Source organism: Gymnoscopelus braueri (genome assembly GCF_963280865.1).
Source record: "Gymnoscopelus braueri genome assembly, contig: SCAFFOLD_42, whole genome shotgun sequence".
Classification (NCBI taxonomy): Eukaryota; Metazoa; Chordata; class Actinopteri; order Myctophiformes; family Myctophidae; genus Gymnoscopelus; species Gymnoscopelus braueri.
In genome coordinates, this window is record NW_027660610.1 from 518,886 (window position 1) to 544,482 (window position 25,597).

The 25,597-nt window shown below is 40.4% G+C and overlaps 1 protein-coding gene across 1 annotated transcript in view; it reads left to right on the forward strand.

Annotated features, from left to right (window-relative positions):
• The first annotated feature begins 331 nt into the window (after positions 1 to 331).
• The window catches only part of LOC308081377 (NLR family CARD domain-containing protein 3-like), a 182,029-nt gene continuing 156,763 nt past the window's right edge, over positions 332 to 25,597 (forward strand). Inside the window, exon 1 of the mRNA XM_080457752.1 lies at positions 332 to 343. The gene's annotated coding sequence lies outside the window, so the exon portion shown is untranslated. The remainder of the gene's footprint in view (positions 344 to 25,597) is intronic.

The window sequence follows — 25,597 nt, forward strand, 5'->3', positions numbered from 1 at the left end:
ACTGTCTGTCATGATAAACATGTATGTTGTATGAAGGTGGATCGAGGACCCACTGCACACATTCAGCAAAGCCTTTCACATGGAATAATGTATATCTGACATGTTTATATAACTGTATGTTCAACTCCAGGCTGAATGCATTAGTGTTGCTTCACTATATTTTTACACCAGTTGTTTTGACTTATTGATAAACTTTGTACATGTTATCCGTGTGTCATGTCTACCTGAATGGATCAGAGCTCTAAACCAATCACAATCTCTACTGATAATATGTTGTCTTTATTGACAGATCCTGTATCCAATCATCTGACATTCTACACACTTCTTACAACACAAGAACACGGTAAGACTTAATGTGCTTGGAATGGAAAATATGGAATAAATGAACAACATGATTTATATTCATATTCATCCTGGGTTGTGTATCGTTTACATTATGAGTCATTTTAGGAGAGTTGAGTGATGTGTAAAGCTTTAATCACATTGTTAAAAATCACTTTAATCAATTTGTTTGATTTATTCTAGTTCTGTCCAATACATATTGAGATATTTAGAACATAATTATCAACACGATCTCCTCCCATGTTGGAGAGGAGAGGAGAGGAGAGGAGAGGAGAGCAGAGCTGGATGATTGATAAGAGTCAGTTATGTTTGTCAGTGAAGGAGTACTGCATGGGAGGGGCCATGTCACTCCAGCTGGTAGTCAGTGGGATGTGGGGTTTTCAAACTCATATGCTGTAAAAGTATACTAATTTAAACAGCAGGCGTCATGGCTTGCCAGATCACAGGCACAGAACTGTGTTGCCACTCGACAAGGAACGCTACATTAGCAAATTAAACAAGAGTCTGATTGGAATACTGGACAGAGGATCCAACACAACACAATGGCCTGAGGTTATCTAATTTAATCGCCTGGTAAGAGACACTATTACATTTTCTATAGATGTGATCAATTAAACTTGTTTATATAACACGTTTTAGTGAATTCCAAGTACAGGAGACAATATCGACACCATTACAGTTTGGAAGTGCGCAGTTATCAACATGCAGGGATTTACACACAACACAAGCCAAACCCCAGCCTATCCTCGTTTCACACCTACAGAAAACACAGTTTAAAACATGGCAATGAATACGGAGCTAAAGCAGTGTGTAAATCATGCATGATATTAAATAGCACACTTCGCCAAGCGATAATGGCGTCTATACCTGCCGGTCACAAAACTCTGGTCTCTAAACTACTTTGGATTCACTATAAACATTATTGATGACTTAATGGCTGTTGGGTTTTGATATTATGGTCAGTTTAATTGATCATATCTTGTAATATTGTCTCTACCAGGCGATTAAACACTGTGCATATGTAAACGTGTTTTGTAACACGGAGGGAGATGGAGGGTAACCGGAACACTCGCCCAAAAACGCTTGCCCCCATTTTTTCCCCGCCGACCAGCGGTTCTTGTATTGTTGTATTTGTTTTACTGAGGATAAGGTTAGAAATAACTTTAGGGTTAGGCATAGTTTACTGAGGTTCAGTTTAGGAATAAGGTTATGTTTTGGCATAGTTTACTGAGGTTACGTTTAGGAATAAGGTTATGTTTTGGCATAGTTTACTGAGGTTCAGTTTAGGAATAAGGTTATGTTTTGGGGTTACACATCGCCATTCCGCCACATCGCTATTTAGAAGATTGACTTCCATTCTTCTGAATGGAGGTGTTTCCCATTTGTTTTAAAGACATCGCTATTCCGACAGTGACGCATTGCTATTTATACACACCACTATTCCGAATATATAATCACAATGAATGTGAATTAATGTAGGCATACTTAACCATCTCATGCGCATTAATGAGACACTCGCATCTGATCTATTGTCAAATTAGCCCAACATCAAAGCACCTGTGTGTATTAATGCTTCATTAATCCTCCTTTATTAAATACATTTAAAGTTTACACCTGCCTCAACCATAGGCATATGTCATTTTTGTGAACAGCACTGCTTTCTTTTTGTCGTCTCCAATTAATTCTGGGCCTTTAGTTTGGAGACAATGGAGAGATTAAGTTTTAACCCAGAATGTACCCAAATCTCAAGCGCAATAGTTCAGGGTTCTCTCTAAATCCTAAGTGTATATATCCATATGTTACTTTTGTGATTAATTATGATAGGCTACACATGAGCCAAGATTTCAGAGTCCATTATCGCGGTGTGGGATGGGGCGCGCTGTGCAAGTTGACACGCAACAAAAAGAAAAGAAAAAGCATTATACCGTTTCTCTCCCTCTCCTCTCTCCTGCCCTCCCGTCTCTTTCCTCCTGGTTGGAATCATCTGAGCTTAATATGTTAAATGTGTTGCTTATTTGCTGCCTCCAATGAATGAAAAATCATTGCAGAACAACACGCGCATGGGAGGGTGATCCGTTGTCATTTCATTGTAGATTTAATAAGCAGCCTATTAGCCTACTATTGACTGTACTACAATATGGCTTGGTAACATGAACATGAACTTGGATGCATCACAGCGCCACGCCTTTTTGAACTAGGAGATTACATATTTTCGAAGAAACTGTAGCATTTAAGGAACTAGGAAAAATAAATTAAGCATCTGTGCGGAACTTGGAGCTCTCCAAATTGCCACATTCAGAAGGATTTTTCTCACCTAATTCACAACAACTGTCTGTGATTCTAATGTCTCTGTCACCACCAGAAGTATGATGAAATTAAACCTTCACCTTAATCTGTCCACTTACTATATTAGTCCACTTCATATGCCCATAAATGAAGTCTTCAAGAGGCGTCCATGAGATGAGATTAAGCACAGCTGTCCACCGACAGCCTGGTTTGGTTTGATATTAGACCAGACTGGACAGTGGACACTGTGTCTCAAACCAAACGAGGCTGTGCGTAAATGTGCAGTGCAATAAACAAATTGATGCTATTATTATTATTATTATTATTATTATTATTATTATTATTATTATTATTATTATTATTATTATTATTATTACCCTATTATTATATTATAATTTAGCGCATTGGTGTGAGTGCGCTCCCACGGACGGCCTGGGTCTGTCTGTCTGTCTGTCTGTCTGTCTGTCTGTCTGTCTGTCTGTCTATCTATCAGTCATGAATTCATTTTCTCTCTATCAACCACCGATATCAAGCGAAAATAAAACTTCGCATTTGGAAGCTTTTCTGGCAGAGAGCTGCTTGAGTGCGTGCGCTCACCACCTGGGAGTGACGGAGTGTCTGTCTGTCTGTCTGTCTGTCTGTCTGTCTGTCTGTCTGTCTGTCTGTCTATCTATACATCTATTTAAATATCTATCTAACTATCTATCAGCAATAAGGCCTAGCTGCCCCCCCATAAACAATATGAGTCCAGTAATGACAGCCCCGAATTTAATCTCACAACGCGGTGATCAGCGACACATTGTTGTGAGCTTGTAGATCTGTAACGCGGACTGACACCTTTTTGATTAATGATGCTTGCATGCATGTAGGAGGTGGGTTAATAATGAATAGAATAAAATCGGGTTCATTCATAGCGCATGAACCAGCACAGCATGCGCCCTATCCAAAATAACAGATCTGCAGGCAGTCGACACACCATGTCGCAGTGCGTTGATAGCTTGTATGTCTGTCTTTTTGGGTAGGCGTCGCACGTTACGCGCCGTAGCCTACTAATAGACAGACAGATAGACGGACGGACGGACGGATGGACGTGTCTGTGTGTGCGTGTGTGTGTGTGTGTGTGTGTGTGTGTGTGTGTGTGTGTGTGTGTGTGTGTGCGTGTGTGCGTGTGTGCGTGTGTGCGTGTGTGCGTGTGTGCGTGTGTGTGTGTGTGTGATGCGACGCGTTGTAAGCTTGTATATCTGCTATTTTGACATAGCCTAGGTATAAAATAGGGCTAAAGTGGTTAATGTATGTTTCATAATATCATAATATATATCTGACAAGTAACTAAAGTTTTCAAATAATTGTAGAGTAAAAGTACAATATTTGCCTCTGAGATGTAGTGGAGTAGAAGTAAAAGTATTGGAAATACTCAAGTAAAGCACAAATACCTCAAAAGCGTACTTAAGTAAATGAGTTAAATTCCAGCTGTCTTTATTGTTATTATTTGTACATTGTGAGCTTGTAGCTCTTTTTATTTTCTTTTTCTTCTTTTTTCCTCAAAATATTGTATATAGAAGAACCTGTTGTTGTTGTTTTTTTTGTGTGGAACAGGAACAGTAAAGTCCTCTAGACTATTGATACCGAACATTATTGTAACAGAGTATTTCTTCATTCATTCATTGAATATTTTCTAAAGCAAAACTTTTCCCCCACTCTGCAAATCGTTCTGAAGGTGAAGGTATAGGGTTAATTTGGATATGTGGGCACCTTTTGAATGGGTTGAACCCACTAATGTTGGGAGTCCTTTTGTACTGAAGAGATGAGCGGAATATTGTGTATGTAGCGCCCCAAAGATGCGCACAGACCCTGTAGGTTTAGCTGCTTCTACGATGACGTAGAGCGTGGCTGGCACACGGCAGGAAAAGTGCCTTTTTATTAAAGCTCCTCTTCTGCACGCCTCTTGCTCTTGTTCCTCGGTGGACAGCGAATCCCCGCATATTGTTACCATTATCATATTGTGAGATATCCAATCCAAATGTATCTATTAGGAAGACGCTCATGCACGTTAATCGTTTATTTCTTGCTGCGCTGTTATAATAACTGCAGTATTTACGCACAGCCTCGTTTGGTTTGATATTAGTCCAGACTGGACAGCTGTGCGATTTTATGGACGCTCAAGTGTCTTCTTTGAATAGACTATCATATAAACGCAAATGACACAAGGAATTAACCGTCTCCCTTCTGCAGATTGTAGGACAAATATAATCACAGACATTTGTTGAGAATTAGAGAGAGGGAGCCTTTGGATTTTGTGCCGCGCTGCGCCCTGCAGCCCCAGCAAAAAAAAAAAAAAAGGGGGTCTCCAGTTCAAATACTATCATTTTTGGGGGGTCAGGGCCTGAAAAGGTTGAAAACCACTGGTTAACCGTGGTGAAGTGTTGGATATTGTCTCCATAGACTACAGGCTGCGCTCACAGAGATCCCGACCGTTACGCAAGAGAAGGAAAGGACAACATAATAATAATAATAATAATAATAATAATAATAATAATAATAATAATAATAATGGTAATAATAATAATAATAATAATAATAATAATAATAATATATATTAAGGGTAATAATAATAATAATAATAATTGTCATAAGGGTAATAATAATAATAATATATATTAATAATAAAATAGCATGACATAATAATAACAATAACAATGATAACTAGACGCGTCGCAATTCAGGGCAATTGCAGAGTGTGGTTGCGCCGACGCGAGTCGCGGGTCGCTGCCGCCGGGACTCGAGGAATACGCTGGGAGGAATACCGTCGGAGGCTGCGCCAATTACATTGTCACGCAACTCCTGAGATCACCTGCGTTTCATCTTGAGAGGATTGGTCCCCCAACATATGTTTTTTGCATCAAAAGGTTACATTTTGAGCATTTGTGGCACCCCCTATGGATCAAAGTGGAAACTCTTTTGGGGATTTGTTGAGTAAACCACCCTTGACATCTGATTCAAATTTGGGATTGACTGGACGTTTCGTTCGTGATTTGTGGCCTTTTTTTGTAAAACGGGCCCCTTCCGGTAACTTTGGAAGCCATTTACGGACGAACGGTATAGACTATCAAAATTCTGTTTCCGTCCAGATTATCGCATGGGTCCAGAGATCATGTGTACCAATTCTTGTGAAATTTGGACAAAATATATGTGAGGAGGAGCTAAAAGTGTGTTTTGAAGAAAATTCAAAATGGCGGAAAATCTATCCTGACGCAAATGGGCGTGGCCTATATGGGGAGATGCGTCATGACCCAAGAAATCCAGGGGAAAAGACAGTTTTATTTTACGACCTACGGTTAAAGAGTTATAGGTCAAAACGTGAAGGGAGCTGTTATAGCGCCACCATGAGGCTGACTGGTGTAATTATTTGTTTAATAATTTTGGACTAAATTATGAACCTCCCCTCCAAATCTGGTAACTCTAGCTCTTACGGTTTCTGAGAAAAAAATACTTGAATTTGAGTTTTTTCACTTTTCCATTAAAGTGGATGGGGAAATTTAATGCACAAATAAATCAATATCAATTAAACTATTTAACCAATCTCTTAGCAAAATACAAGCGCACGATTCCCGGTCAAGACGGTCATTTTGACATATGCCACTAAATTGGGAAAAATAAACTGTGAGAGGAGTAGTGGTTTGAAATGTAGTTTATCTAGAAACATCAACATATGGTTTTTGCATCAAAACGTTACATTTTGAGCATTTGTGGCGCCCCCTATGGATCAAAGTGGAAATGCTTTTGGGGATTTGTTGAGTAAACCACCCTTGACATTTGATTCAAATTTGGGATTGACTGGACGTTTTGTTCGTGATTTGTGGGCTTTTTTGTAAAACGGGCCCCTCCCGCTAACTTTGGAAGCCATTTACGGACGAACGGTATGGACTATCAAAATTCTGTTTCACTTCAGATTATCGCATGGGTCCAGAGATCATGTGTACCGATTTTTGTGAAATTTGGAGAAAATATGTGGGAGGAGGAGCTAAAAGTGTGTTTTGAAGAAAATTCAAAATGGTGGAAAATCTATCCTGACGCAAATGGGCGTGGCCTATATAAGGAGTTGCGTCATGACCCAAGGAATCTAGGGGAAAAAAAGATTTTTATTCTAGGACCTCCGGTTCAAAAGTTATAGGCCAAAAACGTAAAGTGGGCTGTTATAGCGCCACCATGAGGCCGAATGGTGTAATGTGTTTTTTAAATAATTTCGGACTAAATCATGAACCTCCCCACCAAATCTGGTAACTCTAGCTCTTACGGTTTCAGAGAAAAAAATACTTGAATTTGAGTTTTTTCACTTTTTCATTAAAGTGGATGGGGAAATTTAATGCACTAATAAATCAATATCAATAAAACTATGCAACCAATCTCCTAGCAAAATACAAGCACACGATTCCCGGTGAAGCCGGTCATTTTGACATATGGCACTAAATTGGGAAAAATAAACTGTGGGCTGTGATACAAGTAGAAATATTGTTTATCTATAAAGAAAGAATAAAGTTTATCTATAACAATAGTCTGGTTGCCCATTCGGGCAACCACACTAATGATGATAATAATAATAATACTAATAATAATAAGGGTAATAATAATAATAATAAGAAGAATAATAATAATAAGGGTAATAATAATAATAATAATTGTAACAATAAAATAGCATGATGGGGGGGTCCGTGTTTCTAAGTGTGGGGGGGGTCCGTGTTTCTAAGTGGGGATGTTTCTAAGTGGGGGTGGGTCCGTGTTTCTAAGTGGGGATGTTTCTAAGTGGGGGTGTTTCTAAGTGGGGGTGTTTCTAAGTGGGGGTGTTTCTAAGTGGGGACCTGTCCCCATGTTGTGGCATAGTTTTACTGAGGTTCAGTTTAGGAATAAGGTTATGTTTTGGCATAGTTTACTGAGGTTACGTTTAGGAAATTATATTTTGGCATAGTTTACTGAGGTTACGTTTAGGAAATTATATTTTGGCATAGTTTTACTGAGGTTCAGTTTAGGAATAAGGGTATGTTTTGGCATAGTTTACTGAGGTTCAGTTTAGGAATAAGGATATGTTTTGGCATAGTTTACTGAGGTTCAGTTTAGGAATAAGGTTATGTTTTGGCATAGTTTACTGAGGTTACGTTTAGGAATAAGGTCATGTTTTGTTATAGTTTACTGAGGTTCAGTTTACGAATAAGGTTATGTTTTGGCATAGTTTACTGAGGTTACGTTTAGGAATAAGGTTGGTTTTGGCATAGTTTACTGAGGTTACGTTTAGGAATAAGGTTGGTTTTGACATAGTTTACTGAGGTTACGTTTAGGGATACCAGGTGAATACAGCCGGAATAACCCCGGGGTGACTGTGTTTTGGGGCGAGCGTTTTGGTATTCAGACGGAGCAGGAGATGGAGAGAGGGAAACAGATCTCTGATCTAAGTGGTGCTTCTGATTCCTGACTCATGCATTAAGCTATAAGAATAATCTGAGTCTGATTATAAACCACTTGAGCCCCAGCTTCCATATTCTGGGGGGAACATAAACCAAAAATTGCCAATCTACTGTAGCACACAGTCACAACAACGTGTCGCGTTCAGACGCGTTGTGAGCTCATAGATTGGCAATATTTGGTCTTTTTATTCTCATATACCCAAATAATAAGTCAACTTTCTGAGGGCGAGTGAACGATTGCGTTCCAGATGTCCTTTTGATGGATTTTCTTGGCTGTCAATGTTTCTATCGTCCATAAAATCGCTCTGAAAGTGATCCAAACGATCGTGTATGATGTAACTTAATGTAACTCTATGAGGCAGATCATTCAGTTTTCCCCCACGCTAAAACCGGATGTGACGTTTGTGGCCGTTCCTGTCTATCTCCACACACACACACACACACACACACACACACACATACACATACACATACACATACACAGTGTCATGTCATACTAGAAGAATGTTCAGAATGTAGGAGCGGCTCAAACCTACTTAGTGACGCCGTTGTCACGCACAGATACAAATACACATTTACAAACTCACAACATGTCTGCTGTGAGGAGTTGAAAAGATAAGTGGGTGTGGGTGGGTGGGGGGGGGGGGTAGGCCTCAGTCCTGGTGTCCAACGCCCATAGACAGTATTTGTATTATTATTACTATTATATATAGTATTTTATTGTTGAGCTACATGTTTGAACCCACTGGATGCATCCTGTTTAAATAATGATGTCATCTGCCTCTATTCTCTCACCAGTACAATGAACCATTGTGTCATCAGCCTTATTTAAGAGGCTAGAGGAGGGGAGGGGCAGAGCTTGATGATTGATAGGTGTCAGTTATGTTTGTCAGTGAAGGAGTACTGCATGAGAAGGGCCATGTCACTATACACACACACACCCCTGGCCCGTGGTATTCAGCCCGGCCCGGCCCCTGGCCCGTGGTATTCAGCCCAGCCGAGCCCCTGGCCCGTGGTATTCAGCCCAGCCCGGCCCCTGGCCCGTGGTATTCAGCCCGGCCCGATAGGTGGCGCAATTTTACAGTCCGAGCCCGGCCCCAAGTCCTTTTTATTTATTTATTATTATAAATTATTATTAATTATTATTAATTAATTATTTTCGAGCGTGCGCGCAGCGCAGCTGCAGCTGCTCTCGCGCTCTGATAAAAACAACCCCACAAGAAGTCAAGAACACACACACACTAAAAAGTACTTAGTTGTAGTTTTATTAAACGTAAGTTACGTAACTACTACTATTAAGGTGCATGGCATGCCTTAAATTGCACGCCAAAATAAAGCAAAGAACCAGCTACAAAGGACAGAGAGAGTGGTCTATAATAAAGCCGTTTATCCAACAATAAAGGGGAATGCCTCGACAAAGTCGTTTCCAGCTTCAACAAATAAGTAAACAGTAGGCTACAATAAAGCACAAATACAACTGTTACAGAATGTATGTTACGACCCAGCCTAGGGGTCACCAGGTGTAACACAAAAATGGACTCCCTCCTACCCAGTTCCCAAATATAGACAGCAACACCAGTTTAAAAATCCAAAGTACAGTGTTTTATTTTACAAGTTACAAAAACATGGATAAGTTACCTCAGGGTGGGCACCTGAACATAATATCCTACTCAAAACAAAACCCTATTCTTACCTTTACCAAAACAAAACAAAGCACAGATATCTTACCTCACATAAACTAAAGAAACATCTGATCAAACAAAGAACACAAAAGAAAGGACACCCACCCCTACCTTACCAAGACTAACCATGTTAACATTGAAACTTCTAAAATACTGGCCAGGCTAAAACACTTAAAAACATTAGACTGGTGCGGTTGGGAGACTGGCATGGAGGAAGACATCAATGAGACTGAGACAGGCAGCTTTATAGGTGAGCCTGGTCACAGGAGCCAATCATCAGTAGGGTCCACCTGGTAGCCAACCACTCACATTCAGACACCACTCATTCACGCCAGCTGGTAATCACCAGTGACGGAAAAGGATATACACAGGGCAACACAGAAAAATACATAATATGACCCTATGTGTGATACCAGACAGTCCAGTACAAAGTGCTACAACAAAAATGCTCAGGCTACTGTCTGAGAGAGATGCTTAAACAATAAAATAAATAAAATAACTCAGTTAGTGAGTGATCCAGCAGCAAATAAGTACGCAACCAAATAAGCATAGGCTAATAGTAATAGGCAGATTAATTGGCTGAGAGCTGCGCAAACACCAAATGGAATGCAAGCAAGGCAAGCCAGCCAAGCTATAAAGGTTTAGTAATCCACCAAACAAATAGGCAAACTAGTAAATTAACAAAGTGTCACCAACAAAAATGCTCACAAATAGTAGTCTTCTAATACAGTTAGGCTACAGAAAGAAGAAGCTTAAGCCTATCATAGGCCTATAGGCAGCAGCATGCCCTTTGCGTGATCCAGCCAGCAGGAACAAATACAAGGAGTATGGCCTACCTTTTTTTGAGGTCAACTGTGAAGAATAATATTGCCAAACAAATAATTCCAGTCTGTAACACACAAACAAAAACTACTCCTCATTTTGAGTCACGAGCGCCGTGAAGAAAAAGTATAGCATCCACAGTTGAAGGTTTAAGAGCCGTTCTCCTCTCCTCCAGTGTCCTCCCAGCACAGCTGAAGACGCGCTCGCTGCTGCTTGCAGGTATGCTCAGCACCTGGAGTTTTTAAAACAGTCACAAGTCAAGGTTTAGCACTACATCTCATTATATCAATTGTTTTACACAAAGGCTGCACATCATAATTATTTAAATAGACTATGATTTCAGAACAATTTGCTTTTGGGTGCGTTCTCACCTGACGGGCGAGTCGTGACAACAAAGGAAGGCTGTTCTGATGTTGACGCCACCAGCCCAACAAATCTCGGTCATCATCCATGCTGGGGTTAAGGTCGAGGGATATTTTGATCTCTTCTATGTTTGTGACATTCTCCCACTCCGCTTCAAATTCAGCCATTTGTCTTTTTTTTAGCTGCTGGTGGCAGGGTGTCTGTCACTGTTGCTGGCTCCGGCTGCCCGTCCTGGGTCACACCCGTTTGATAGGTCTCTATCCAACGCTTTGCATCCTGCTGGATGGCATCTCTATCAATGGCAGAGAACATACAGAGCTGGCTGAATTTTGGCCATAAGAGCATTGCCAGTTTATGCTGGGGCTGAATCTCAATCTTCTTCCCAATCCACTCCAAGTGGCGCTGGCGGATGGTGGCCTGATAAGGCATGTCTGTGCTTAATGGTTGGCAATGACATTTCAGCCTCTCATGCCACAGCACAACCAGGTTCAACGTCGGGTATTTATCACCTTCCATCTCCCGCTGAGCTTCATAGAAAGGGTAGAGAAAATTGACCAAAAAATCCACTACATCAGGCAACACATCAGCCATTTTTTGGCCATCTCCACGTCTGTCCAGCTTTTCCTGTAGTTCAACATAGACGTCCTTGATAGACTTCAGAGTGAGATATACAGTGCTAAAGCGGGTGTCTCCCATCTGTACAACGGTCTCGGATAACTGGCTTAATACCCCACTTTGTTTAACAAACCGGACAACTTTCTTGACTGCCAGCAACGTTACAGCAACCTCGGGGACTTTTACAGAGAGCTCGTTGGTGTCCAAGGCATGTCTGAGGACTGTGTTGTAAACATGATCCTGGCAGTCCAAGCGCCGGTATTGACCCAACGCTTTCTTGATATTAGAACCCTGATCAGTCACCCACACCACCTTACTCATCACAGAGGCCTCAAATTTGAGACCTACAAGGTGCTTCTCCAATTCCCTGCAGATGTTTTCTCCTGTTTTGGAGTCCTCGAGGGGAAACATTGGCGTGGTGAGTACGGTACTCTTCAGTTAGAAATCTGACATTATGTAGTGACATGTGATCGTCGTATAACTAATCTTACGGTAGTCATCAGTCCACATGTCTGTGATCATCCCCACTTGAATTTGAGACATGACCTCCTTTATCTCAGCAACAATTACATCTCTTTTTTTCTGTTACCTTCTCGTGGCATCTACGAGAGACAGTTGTGGGATCGGGTAGTAACTTTTCTGCAGGCAGTCGGCCATAAGTTGCACCGGTGTTTATTAGTTCCTGGGCTAACTTTAGAAATCCTCCTCCCGCCACCGTTTGGATTTTTGGAATGATCTTATGTCCTCACAGCAGAATTCCACACACCTCTGGGTGATTTGGGATTTGGCATTAGCTGGCACTGGCTTCGAAAGAAAATCAGGCATTGATAATTGTCGGCTTGCGACAGCAGCAGCATCAATGCTGCTCGTGCTCACTGCTCCGCAGACATGTCGCCCTAAATGAGACGTGCCTGATGATTTACTGTTGTACACAAGGAGCTGTTTACACTTTCTGCACTGTGCGAAACCAACTTGATCGTTTGTTAGAGTAGTAATTAAATCAAACTGCTTTCAAGCTTCAGATTTTCCTACAGTATTTGTGATTGCTTGGAGCGAGCCCGCGAGCCAACTTTTCTTTTATCTTCTGCTTGTCCATCGTTCACTGTGTGTGTGTGTGTGTGTGTGTGTGTGTGTGTGTGTGTGTGCCGGTGTAGTTGTCACATGACTACTACTAGCAGCGTGCCGTGCAGCAGCGCAGTGAGACGCACAACCATGATGCGGATCACTATACCGGGGTTTTGCGAGCGGCCGATCATGTTCAATTATCATTTATCTGAGCCCGAGCCTGGCCCTGGGCCCGTTTGTCAAATACAGAATCAGCCCGGCCCGGCGCGTTTTGGCGGGCCGGGCCAGGCCCTGGGCGGACCCTGGCGGGCCTGCAGGGCCTGCAGGGCTCTAATACAAATACACATTTACAAACTCACAACATGTCTGCTGTGAGGAGTTGTAGCTTGTAGATCAGCTATTTCTGGAGAGAATGGTTGGTACGCAACCACCATGAAAAGATAAATGTGCACTGTGCGCGCGTGTGTGTGTGTGTGTGTGTGTGTGTGTGTGTGTGTGTGTGTGTGTGTGTGTGTGTGTGTGTGTGTGTGTGTGTGTGTGTGTGCGCGCCAACATGGGAGGGTCAAAACATATAATTATGTACAGTCCATGATGAGTGATTAATGAAGGTCATAACAGGACTTAAAGGAATGCAGTGTCTCAATAGTTTGATGTAAAGGAGCCTAACTTTGATCAGAGGAGAGGAGGAGGTCTGATGGTGAGGCTGTGGATCAAGGGTTTCCATGGATTATGATTGAGTGTTACTATGGTTATTATTATTATTGGATACTTTGAAACACTTTCTCTCAACTGCCATAAATGAATTTTACTTTACTCCAGTTCTGCTCTCTTTTGCCTCGGTGCTCCTTCTCAACAGATGACATGCTTTCTGTTTTTACTCTTCTCCTGCACCATGTTTCACTGTCTCACTCACATTACCTTTCATTGTCTGACACACCTCATACACTCCATTAATACATTGTCTTAAAACATTAAATATCGTCACCTTGCTAAACTAATGGCCTACGTCATTTTTTGAGGAAAATGATATTTTCGCCTAAGTCAGCTCCTCATGACACTGGCCACCTCTGGTAAAATCGCCCATCTCCTAATTGAAAAGGATCATGCTGTTCACTCCCCTTTTAGTATAATGGCCTATCTCCCTAGTGTGACTTAGGCCAAATTATTATCTCCGCCAGGCCGAAAGGCATGGCGAGAGAGTATGTTTTGCCCCCTGTCCGTCCGTCCGTCCGTCCGTCCGTGTGTCCGTCCGTCATTCTGTCATTTTGTGTACAGCTAATCTCCGGCACCGTTGGCTTGATCGCAGAGAAACTGTGCACACACACTCCCTGGATGCCAGAGCAGAACCTCTGCTCCAATTTTTTCACATGGACCTTTTATAGCGCCACCAGGAGGCCGATTTGTGCAAAACACATTTCTGAACAGTACTCCTACAGATTTTGGCCAAAAATCCCCCAAATCGGTACACAGTATCTCTATAGTCATTAAAAGAAACGGCTCATTTCAGATTTTTCATATTCCATCCTGATTGGCAAAAATTGTCTCTCAAAGTTTGCAAGAGTACTCTGTTTCGAACAAAATGCCTCAAATCATGAACACAGCATGCAATTTCCGTGAAATTTTGCACACACATTCCCTTTAGGCCGGGGAAGAAATGCCATTTGAAAATGTTCAAATCAGCCTCATGGTGGCGCTGTAACAGGCCGATTAGTGTTTTTACCTATAACTGCGATCAGTGTAAAACTTTGTATGCACACTCTTTAGAGGCCAAGGAAAAACCTTTGCCCTGCATTTTTCACATTTGCCTTTTATAGCGCCACCAGGAGGCAGACTTATGTAAAACTTTTTTTTTAATATTAAGCCTTCAGATTTCACGCAAATCGGTACACATGATCTCTATAGTCATGTGATCAAGACGGATCTGTTTGATTTTTCATATTCCATCCTGATTGGCTAACATTGACATGTAATGTTTGCAGGAGTGGCCCGTTTTGAACAAAATGCAGCAAATCATGAACGCAGCGTCCGATTGCGGTGAAACTTTGAATGCATATTTGCACTACGTTGAGGAACAAATGCCACCCTTTTAACATTGGCCTGTTATAGCGCCACCAGCAGGTCAAATTTAGCAAAACACATTTTAGAACAAAATGCCTCAAATCATGCATGCAGTGTCCGATTGCTGTGCACGGCCTAGGAATAAATGGCACCCTTTTCACATTGGCCTATTATAGCCCCACCAGGAGGCCATAATAACCTACCTGACCTGGCGGAGACTTGTGCTCCGAGGAGCACTTTTTCTAGTTGATTACTGATTGAGGCCTTTTTTTCAAAACTTTTTTTTACATTTATTTTGGCCTAAGTCAGATTTAATCCTATTTAAACCTATTTAAATCTCTTATGTTACATAACTGACAGAAAGTGTTATTTTAATTTTAATAGTCATAATTTGTTATAAACATTTTGGGTGAAATGATTAAGAAATATCGTATAGTTTTGTTTTGGATTAGTCTTTTATTTTTCCTGAAAAACTTAAAGAAATGACATAGGCCATTAGTTTAGCAAGGCGACAATATACTAGTATCCCACAAAGGATTGAACGGATGTTTTGACATGTTCAGGGAATCTTGTTGTCCTGTTGTCCTCACATGATGTAATCATGTACGGGTACAACATACAATACCACACATCTCCTGCTTCATATTAATGACAATGTCATCCTGACACTTTATGAGTCACCAACACAAACACATTTTAGAAAAAAAACAAAAAGGAAAAAAAGAGCCACGGACATGTTTGTCCATGTACGGACATGTTGATGACCCCTGACCCTCCATCCACAGCCTAAAAGTTATCTCACCTCTGATCAAAGTCAGGTTCCTTCACATTAAACTATTGTGACACTGCATTCAATTAAAATCCTGTCATGCCCTTCATTAATCACTCATTATCTACATATCTTTTTTGTCTCTCAAGTTTCCTTGTTCCAGTGTTCCATTGGCATTTTATCTTTGACGTTTCCGTGAGAAGCATTTAACATGTAATTATTATGTCTAATACATCAAAACAAATCAAGTGCAGCTTGTAGGGTGTGTCTTTTTTCATTGTTACGTGTGCATGCTTTCCCATCAACAGAGAATACCTGATCACCTTAATGGAATCCACTAGCTACGGTACCTTGCCAAACCAAATGGTTTATCTGGTAGAACTTGCTCTCCTTCTGCCGTCAAGTAACACTGTCTTTTGAAAAGCCAGCAATCTCTATATTAGCCATATGATGTATAATACGCACCCACTCATCTCATTATTATTATCCAAAATAATTAGGATGTATTGTGTTGGTGGTTAAGTGGCTCAGTAGTTAATGCAGACATACTATTGTTTTAAAATGTGCAGCACATTGGAATAGACCCTATGACACAGTAGGAGTCCATTAGTATACATTTAGCAGGCTTGTCGAACTCATTTTGGGGTCTGGGCCGCATTGGTCAAAAAGTGACTTGAGGGCAGACTGGGCACGCAGACGCGGAGACACGCATTTGCGCTCATGCACATTCAGTTATACATCATTGTTTTTCAGTCTGTCACCATGAGGCTGATACTGTAGTTAAAGTGATAACTACAGTATATCACTTTAAAAAATGTTATTATGAAGATTATATATACATTAATTATGAATTAATTAATTGCACGTCCCACTGGAAGGAGACCCCGGGGCAGATCAAGGACCAGATGGGGGGATTACATCTCCACACTGGCCTGGGAACGCCTCGGGATCTGTTGCCCCCGCGACCCGGCTCCGGATAAGCGGTTGAAGATGATAAAAGATAAAAAAATGATAAAATATGTTCAGTAAATAGCTACAGTACACAACATAATTTATTTTAGGCCTACTTTCAGCAATGCAACTCAGACAATGAACTCAGTTCAGTCTTTTTTATTGAACAATAACGAAAATTCAGAAAATGGCAATGAATCAAAATAATGACACTCAATGCTTTTTGGCGGTTTTAGAATAGAAAAAAATAACCCAACAGTAAAAGCTCAGGTCTTTACAAAAAAAGGATGTACCTGACATCTCTTTGCTTTAACTAACCTGTCAACATCAGGGGCCAGGTTCTGAGCAGTAGTAACTTTCATAATGTCATTTAGATGTCCATGTGTCAACTAGTCTGTGAGCGCAGTTTGGATTTGTTGATGTTCATTACTAGGGATGGAGCTTGTTATTTTTTATTGATAATGAGCACCTTATCGATCCTGCTTATTGGCCAGTTGTGACTGTGTTTGTGGCTGACCACCATCTAACATTAAATGAAGATGACTAAAGTAAAACATATGTTTGCCTATCATTAAGTATTAGTGATAAGTGTTAAATGGCTTCATATTATGAATAGTATGCCTACTGTAATAATTACTATAACATCTCCATGTCTCTTCAGCTCTTTATAAACAAAAAATGCATATTTATTTTTTCTATTATTTTGTCTTTGTTTTAGTTTACTAGGGTCTTCAAATACAGTACTTTTCTAACAGACAGAAGGCAAGTGACCTTTTTACTTTTGGAAAATAATATTGAAGAAATTGTTAACTGGTTAATGTGTGTACTGTCACTTTAAAAGCGCAATTTATACTTCATCGTACAACAGTGTCACGCACCAAACATGGCCGATCTCCAAGCTCACACCGCGTCTGTTTACACCACGCAGATCTGCCATTTTCTGCAACGATAGACTGAGAAGACGGCGCACATTGAATATGTGACGCTAGGCGACACTAGTCATTCATTCGCATGGAGTTTTTAAGAGTTTCCTAAACAGATTGTCATTTGGATTATTAAAATTGTCAACGGAGACAGAGGACGAGTGAAACTTTTGAGCGTTTCACTCGTAACGGCCGTTATTCCACCGCACATGTAAACACAACGACGCAACCACAAATGGAACCAAATGGACCCTTACGGTCCCCTTAAAGAAGCGATGTTACGATGTATCCAATAGTGAGCCAATAAAATTCCTCGTCCTTGTTTCCCTGGGCAGCGCTGGTTAGCAGGGATCAATACACTTTTAGACTGACATGTTTGTGCCAGCGTGGGTGATTAGATGTATTTCTTGATCTCCTCTTGTCTTGATTGTTTAGACATGACTTGGCCATTGTTCTCACAGAACAAGTTTGGCCACTATTAGACCTTCACAGTCAGAGGCAAGGGGGGTTGGGAGGGATAACTGCCTGCCGTGCCCGCTGCCTGCCTGTCTTTTTTTTCTCTCTCGTTTCTTTTCCATTAGAGCTAGTATGAAAAGGTGTTTTTTTCAAATCACTTCGCGGGCCGCCATGGACCTTTCCGCGGGCCGCTAAACGCCCGTGGGCCGCCACTTTGACACCCGTGATTTAGGGCTAGGCCACTGTGTTTTTAGTAAGATGATTATTTTGCATGTACGTGGCGAAAAACCTTGCAGCTGCAAACAACTTGATTTGAGACAGACAGCAAGCATGTTAAGTTCACTCCCCTTCAATAAAGTGTTGCTTTAAGTTTTACACTTCACGTTTTGTGCAGATTAGCTACAAAATGTATCTGAGATGTGTTCATTTCATGAGTTTTTTTAAGCTTAGTTTGTACAGAGTCAGGTTAATTGTTTCCCGCTATTTCCAGTCTCCCTGGGCTGTAGCTGCAGAATTATTTCTCTGGTCTGTTACTGCTGAAGCATGCATGTTACTGCATTAGTTGTTTCTCACCTCAAATGTTTTCATTACATATTTTAATACATTTTGATCTTCACCTGCCTTATCTGTTTTATTTGATCAATTATATAATTATATATTTTTTACATGGTAATGAGAATGTTTTGCTTATTTTACTGCCATTTGCACTGATGAAAGTCCCACATGGACTGAAGCTGTCAAAAAAAATTAGTTACTTTGCCCTCATCTTAAAGTTAACGTGTTAGGCTGTTTGTGGTATGATGCAGGGATAACAGGATAGCTGGGCACTAGGGACATCTGGGCACCTCCATGTAAAATTGGCTATTTGGTCCAATATCAAAACAACAAAATATTTGTAAAATGTTTTAAAGTAAAGTGTACATGATTACAGGGTTAAACATTCGGCAATTAAGGTCTAATAATTCTACGATTGCTACAAATTGCTACAAAACCTGTACATCCAATCATTTTGGGGCATAAACAAGCAGTTGAAGGATAACATTAAGTCTGATAATGATGTACCGTGCATGTTCACATCATGTATACTTTACATTACTTAAGACCATTTTTCAAATATATATATTTTTTACATTTTGGACAAAATAGCCAATTTTACATGGAGGTGCCCAGATGTCCCTAGTGCCCACCTACCCTGTATCTAATGCAGGAGGCAGAGGAGAGGTTAATGGCAGTAAGTTATTGTGGAACATCTTGCTCCATTAGCATAAGACATCCAACATACTACATTTCTGGTGTGAAATGGCACGAGGGACGCCCACAAGAAGACCTTCCCAAAAATCAGCGTGTGAATATGTGCCCTTTAGTGGACTTTGAGCACCTGCCCTTTCAGTGCTCTGTGCACGGCCCTGGTCTACTGTCATGATAAACATCATCTTTATGTATCATTATAAATAAGTAGTGATGTCTGAACCTCAGTAACATCATAACAGTCTACTGTCATGATAAACATGATCTTTATTTATCATTATAAATAAGTAGTGATGTCTGAACCTCAGTAACATCATAACAGTCTACTGTCATGATAAACATGATCTTTATTTATCATTATAAATAAGTAGTGACGTCTGAACCTCAGTAACATCATAACAGTCTACTGTCATGATAAAAATGATCTTTATTTATCATTATAAATAAGTTGTGATGACTGAACCTCAGTAACATAACAGTCAATATATGATAAAAAATAATATTATAAAGTAGTGAGAGAGTGGGCAACATGTCTGCTGTGAGGATGGTTGGTATGCAAACACGATGAAAAGATAAATGTGCACTGTGTGTGTGTGTGTGTGTGTGTGTGTGTGTGTGTGTGTGTGTGTGTGTGTGTGTGTGTGTGTGGGGGGGTAGGCCTCAGCCCTGGTGTCCAACGCCCATAGACAGTATTTTTATTAGTATTACTATTATATATAGTATTAAATTGTTGAGTTAGTTAGTTTTATTTCGGTCATAATTTTTCTTTTTAAACAAAACAGTTGATTATACATTGCAACTTAGTCAACATGATGACTATTTGACCATTTGACTATTTGAGCTACACGTTTGAACCCATCCTGTTTAAATAATGATGTCATTATGGTTTTATAATCCACATTTCAGCCTCTATTCTCTCACCAGTACAATGAACCGTTGTGTCATCAGCCTTATTTAAAGTAAAGTAGGTCTATTAGAATAGAAACATTCCCTGGTACACTTACATAAGGCTATGGTTCTATTATGCATTCAGAGTTATGCCTGACTTACAGCTGATCTACAAGCTCACAACACGTGGCGGTGTGAGGACAGTGTTATTTGAGGACAGTAGGAGATCAGATCAAATAGTTGTGGTTTCATGAAGGTGAACAGGTTTTCTATGTTGATGACAAAGTCTTTGACCATGAGTAGGTGTGATGTAAGAGAAGATCATCTAACAATGGAAACAGAGAAGTACATGATGACAGATTAATGAAGGTTTGACGGCATCTAAAGGAATGCAGTGTCACTAGTTTGATGCCAGGGCTCCTAACGTTGATCACAGATAACATCATAGAACACTAGACTGTGTTTTTGTCCTCTTCATCTTTACTGTTTGGTCTGAAATGGGACGCGTGAGTGACAGGTCAGACATCCAATCAGGTGATCTGGCAGACGGCCATGTGCCCAGGTATAGTGAGCATGTCCGGTTAGTTGGTGCTGGCGTCCACAGGCATCTCACCTCCGTGCCACCATTGTCGCGCGCGCACACACACACACACACACACACACACACACACACACACACACACACACACACACACACACACACACACACACACCTGGCAGAGTGTGTGCATGTGAACTCAGCCTATGTTAGACCTCGTGCACGCCAACGTGCGTTCCTCGCTCGTACATGAGACATTTAGATAAAAAAGTCACTCTGCTGGAGTGACAGTTGACAGTAAGTCATGTGACCTCAGGGTAATGTGGTCATGTGACATATTTATGAGGGTTTATTGGAATAAAAAGTATGTTTTTCAGCTCAATGTGATGTTTTGAGACAGTCTTTTTCCCTCTACACCAAATCTTTTTGGTGAAAATAGCCGATCTACAAGCTCACAACGCATTGCAGCTCGACGGATAGTGAGCTTGTAGATCCACTATTTTCTGTGGATGTTCCACCCGGGGGGGGGGGGGGAGAGAGAGAGAGAGACAGAGCGCGAGTGAGCGAGTGAGTGATAGAGAGAGAATGTGTTTGTTTCCACTTTGGTTTCAGCCAAACAAGTTCTAACAAGAGAGAGAATAAAGACAGATGAATATTGCATTTAAACAACCTCTCTCCAACACGCTTTACACACTACACAGCTACCAGCCCTTCAATAGGCTACGATAGCTACCAGCCCTTCAATAGGCTACGATAGCTACTAGCCCTTTAATAGGCTACGATAGCTACCGGCCCTTTAATAGGCTACGATAGCTACCAGCCCTTTAATAGGCTACGATAGCTACCAGCCCTTTAATAGGCTACGATAGCTACCAGCCCTTCAATAGGCTACGATAGCTACCAGCCCTTCAATAGGCTACGATAGCTACCAGCCCTTTAATAGGCTACGATAGCTACCAGCCCTTTAATAGGCTACGATAGCTACCAGCCCTTTAATAGGCTACGATAGCTACCAGCCCTTTAATAGGCTACGATAGCTACCAGCTCTTTAATAGGCTATGATAGCTACCAGCCCTTTAATAGGCTACGATAGCTACCAACCCTTTAATAGGCTACGATAGCTACCAGCCCTTTAATAGGCTACGATAGCTACCAGCCCTTTAATAGGCTACGATAGCTACCAGCCCTTTAATAGGCTACGATAGCTACCAACACTTTAATAGGCTACGATAGCTACCAGCCCTTTAATAGGCTACGATAGCTACCAACACTTTAATAGGCTACGATAGCTACCAACACTTTAATAGGCTACGATAGCTACCAACACTTTAATAGGCTACGATAGCTACCAGCCCTTTAATAGGCTACGATAGCTACCAGCCCTTTAATAGGCTACGATAGCTACCAGCCCTTTAATAGGCTACGATAGCTACCAGCCCTTTAATAGGCTACGATAGCTACCAGCTCTTTAATAGGCTATGATAGCTACCAGCCCTTTAATAGGCTACGATAGCTACCAACCCTTTAATAGGCTACGATAGCTACCAGCCCTTTAATAGGCTACGATAGCTACCAGCCCTTTAATAGGCTACGATAGCTACCAGCCCTTTAATAGGCTACGATAGCTACCAACACTTTAATAGGCTACGATAGCTACCAGCCCTTTAATAGGCTACGATAGCTACCAACACTTTAATAGGCTACGATAGCTACCAACACTTTAATAGGCTACGATAGCTACCAACACTTTAATAGGCTACGATAGCCCGCTCACTAAAGAAAGGCCTTCCTCATCTCATCATCCACACCATCTGAGGATCTAGAGTGATCTCTCTCTCTATTTTAATGTATACAGTATAGGTTTAAAATGCTCATAATGGCCTAGTGCCCTAGTTGCTTCTTTTGGTCATGTTTTCCTAGACCTGGTTGCATATATCTCTCACAGAATCTGGCAACACAGCCAGAAACTATACATGCCTCAGTTTAGACCCTCAATAACATTATACAGTGTCACACATTTTGGCTCCCATGCGCGTCAATGGCGTCTGCCCGGCCCGCTAGGCTGACTGTAGAGAAGCTGCTTCCTGTCATCACAGACAACAGGAAGTGAGCTTAGTTTCAACACACTGAGCAGACATGTTGCCTGGCAACAGCTAGGGCGGGACATGTCACACATATTGACTGGCGTTTACAGTAGCCAATGGGACGAGGTTATCAGTCTAATCCCCATGTCTGTCTGTCTGTCTGTCTGTCTGTCTGTCTGTCTGTCTGTCTGTCTGTCTGTCTGTCTGTCTGTCTGCATGGCGACCGGCTTTTTGGTGTGTAGTTGAAGCGCAAGGGGGCGGGGGTGGGGGGGTGGGTGGGGAGAGAGTCAGCGCACTGAAGTCAAGGCACAGACTTCTGTGTTGTTGACAGACAACAGATGCACGCTTATGAGAAACAACACAAATAAAACCTGGTGAAACAGTTGCGTGCATTAGCGCAAGATGAGGATAAAGGAAACATTCACTCTAAATGTCCAGTAATTCACAACTACTACCACTACTTTTGTATTTGAAACTTTACATTTCTCTAAATATTATAAACTTTCAGGACAGCCTAATACAAATACAATTTATGAAAAGGCTACTATAGGCTACAGTGAAGTCGGACTGAATGATGACTGTAACGTTTTTTTTTCTTTTTTTACTCTCTTGGTGATTATCTGGCACAGTAGTTGTCTTCAAGTTGTTATCAAACTGGATATTTAGACTGAATGTTTCCTTTATCCTCATATTAATGCACGCAACTGTTTCAAATGTGTTCTATTTGTGTACATGTGTTCCATGTGTACATGTGTTCTATTTGTTACACTCTCAGAGTTACAGACCTGTAAGGGTCCATTTGGTTCAGATCAGATACTACATCAGTGAAGGTGTGTGTCTGCCCCCAGACAGACAGACAGACAGACAGACAGACAGACAGTATATTATTATAAGAGAACTTAACAGTTAATACAAGCAACAGTTACAACTTATCTAAACTATTTCTCTTTCAAACATGTTTAGGATCATTTTAACGTCGACTCAGGATTCTGTGTTTCACAGTTTATAAGTTGCTTGATTCAATATTTACATATTTGATATTCATTTTATCAGACACGCCCCTTCCTATACAAACCCATTGTAACTTCAAACTCCATTTTAATCATGTTATATTCATTAAAACACACATCTCTGCTTCTGGTTACTGATATTGTCCTTCTAATGAATGTTAGACTCATTAAAACACACGTCTCTGCTTCTGGTTACTGATATTGTCCTTCTAATGAATGTTAGACTCATTAAAACACACGTCTCTGCTTCTAGTGACTGATATTGTCCTTCTAATGAATGTTAGACTCATTAAAACACACGTCGCTGCTTCTAGTGACTGATATTGTCCTTCTAATGAATGTTAGACTCATTACAACACACGTCTCTGCTTCTAGTGACTGATATTGTCCTTCTAATGAATGTTAGACTCATTAAAACACACTTCTCTGCTTCTAGTGACTGATATTGTTCTTCTAATGAATGTTAGACTCATTAAAACACACGTCTCTGCTTCTAGTTACTGACATTGTCCTTCTAATGAATGTTAGACTCATGAAAACACACGTCTCTGCTTCTAGTGACTGATATTGTTCTTCTAATGAATGTTAGACTCATTAAAACACACGTCTCTGCTTCTAGTGACTGATATTGTTCTTCTAATATGTGAGGGGGCTGTGTTTTCTCAAACAAGCTTCTCTCAGTCTTCACTCATCCTACTATACTGCAACACAAATATTATTATTATTATTATTATTATCATTACTATTATTGAAGAAATGCTAAACAATCTTCATAGTCTTAACCAGTGTTGCCAAGTCTGCTTAAATAGTGAGACTTTTGTCTTGTTTTTTTCCAGAGTTCTGGGGAAAATACTGAGACACTGTGGCTTTGGGGAGGAGTGTCAATCATATTGACTGACAGTTCAAGTAAGTGTGTAATGTTATAATACATAACCAAAACATACATTATTATAGACCTACATAGTCATTATAATGATATATGCATCTAATATTTTTATTATGAATATATGGCCATATTTTGGGCTTGTTTTGTGTAGTTCTTTGACTAGTGCTATTTGTACAAGTGAGGACAGAGCAATAACACTACTAACGCATCATGAAAACTTTATACATGTGCAATATAAGATATTAATATTATCCATATTATCCAGCAATATGAAAACATTAGTGCACCTTGACCAAATGAAAACACAATTATGTTATTATATGAATAGCATTAACCACATGAACCCCGGCATATGGGGGAACATAAGCTAAAAATAGCCGATCTACAAGCTCACAACGCGTAGCAGCACGAAGCGTTGTGAGCTTGTAGATCGGCTATTTTTGGTAAAAAAAGATTTGGGGTTGAGCGTCCAAGAAATGTAAGTCTATTTTCACTGAGAATAGAGGGTTTAAGTAGGCTACATAATAATAAAATAATAACTTTATTTATATAGCACTTTTCAAAACATGAGTTACAAAGTGCTGAACAGCAGTATGTTCGAGCATAAAATATATAAGTAAGGTAAAATAAAACATTTAAAAAAATCATTTATCATATAAGTTAATTCTGACAAGCAATAAAGAAAACACATTTAAACAAACTAAAACAAGACCAAAATAACGTTGGTCTTGTTGGCCACATCAACAAACAGTAATTTAATGTATTATTCTGCTATTCTTAATTGTGTTCACATAAGATATTCAGATGAGATAAACTAAACAGTGCAAAGTATTCAGGCCATTCACCACAAATAAATAAGGACGTTTACATTTATGCATGTGTTGTGTTTGTTCTGGCTGCAAGAAAACTACAAGCTCTGTCCTATTGGTTGGTGTCTATCACTGCTGGATGATAGTTTACCACAGTGTAGAGAACACAGGACACAGGTTAATAAGTTAACATTAACATTAAAATATACGTTTGCTGGAAGTTATTATTAATAACTTCCATGACTTATTATGAAGGAGTCTCTGCTTAACATACAATGCTCCATTATATGGTCTTAGGTCGCCATCTAGCGGCAAAACATTTGAATTAATATGAATCTGTCATTCA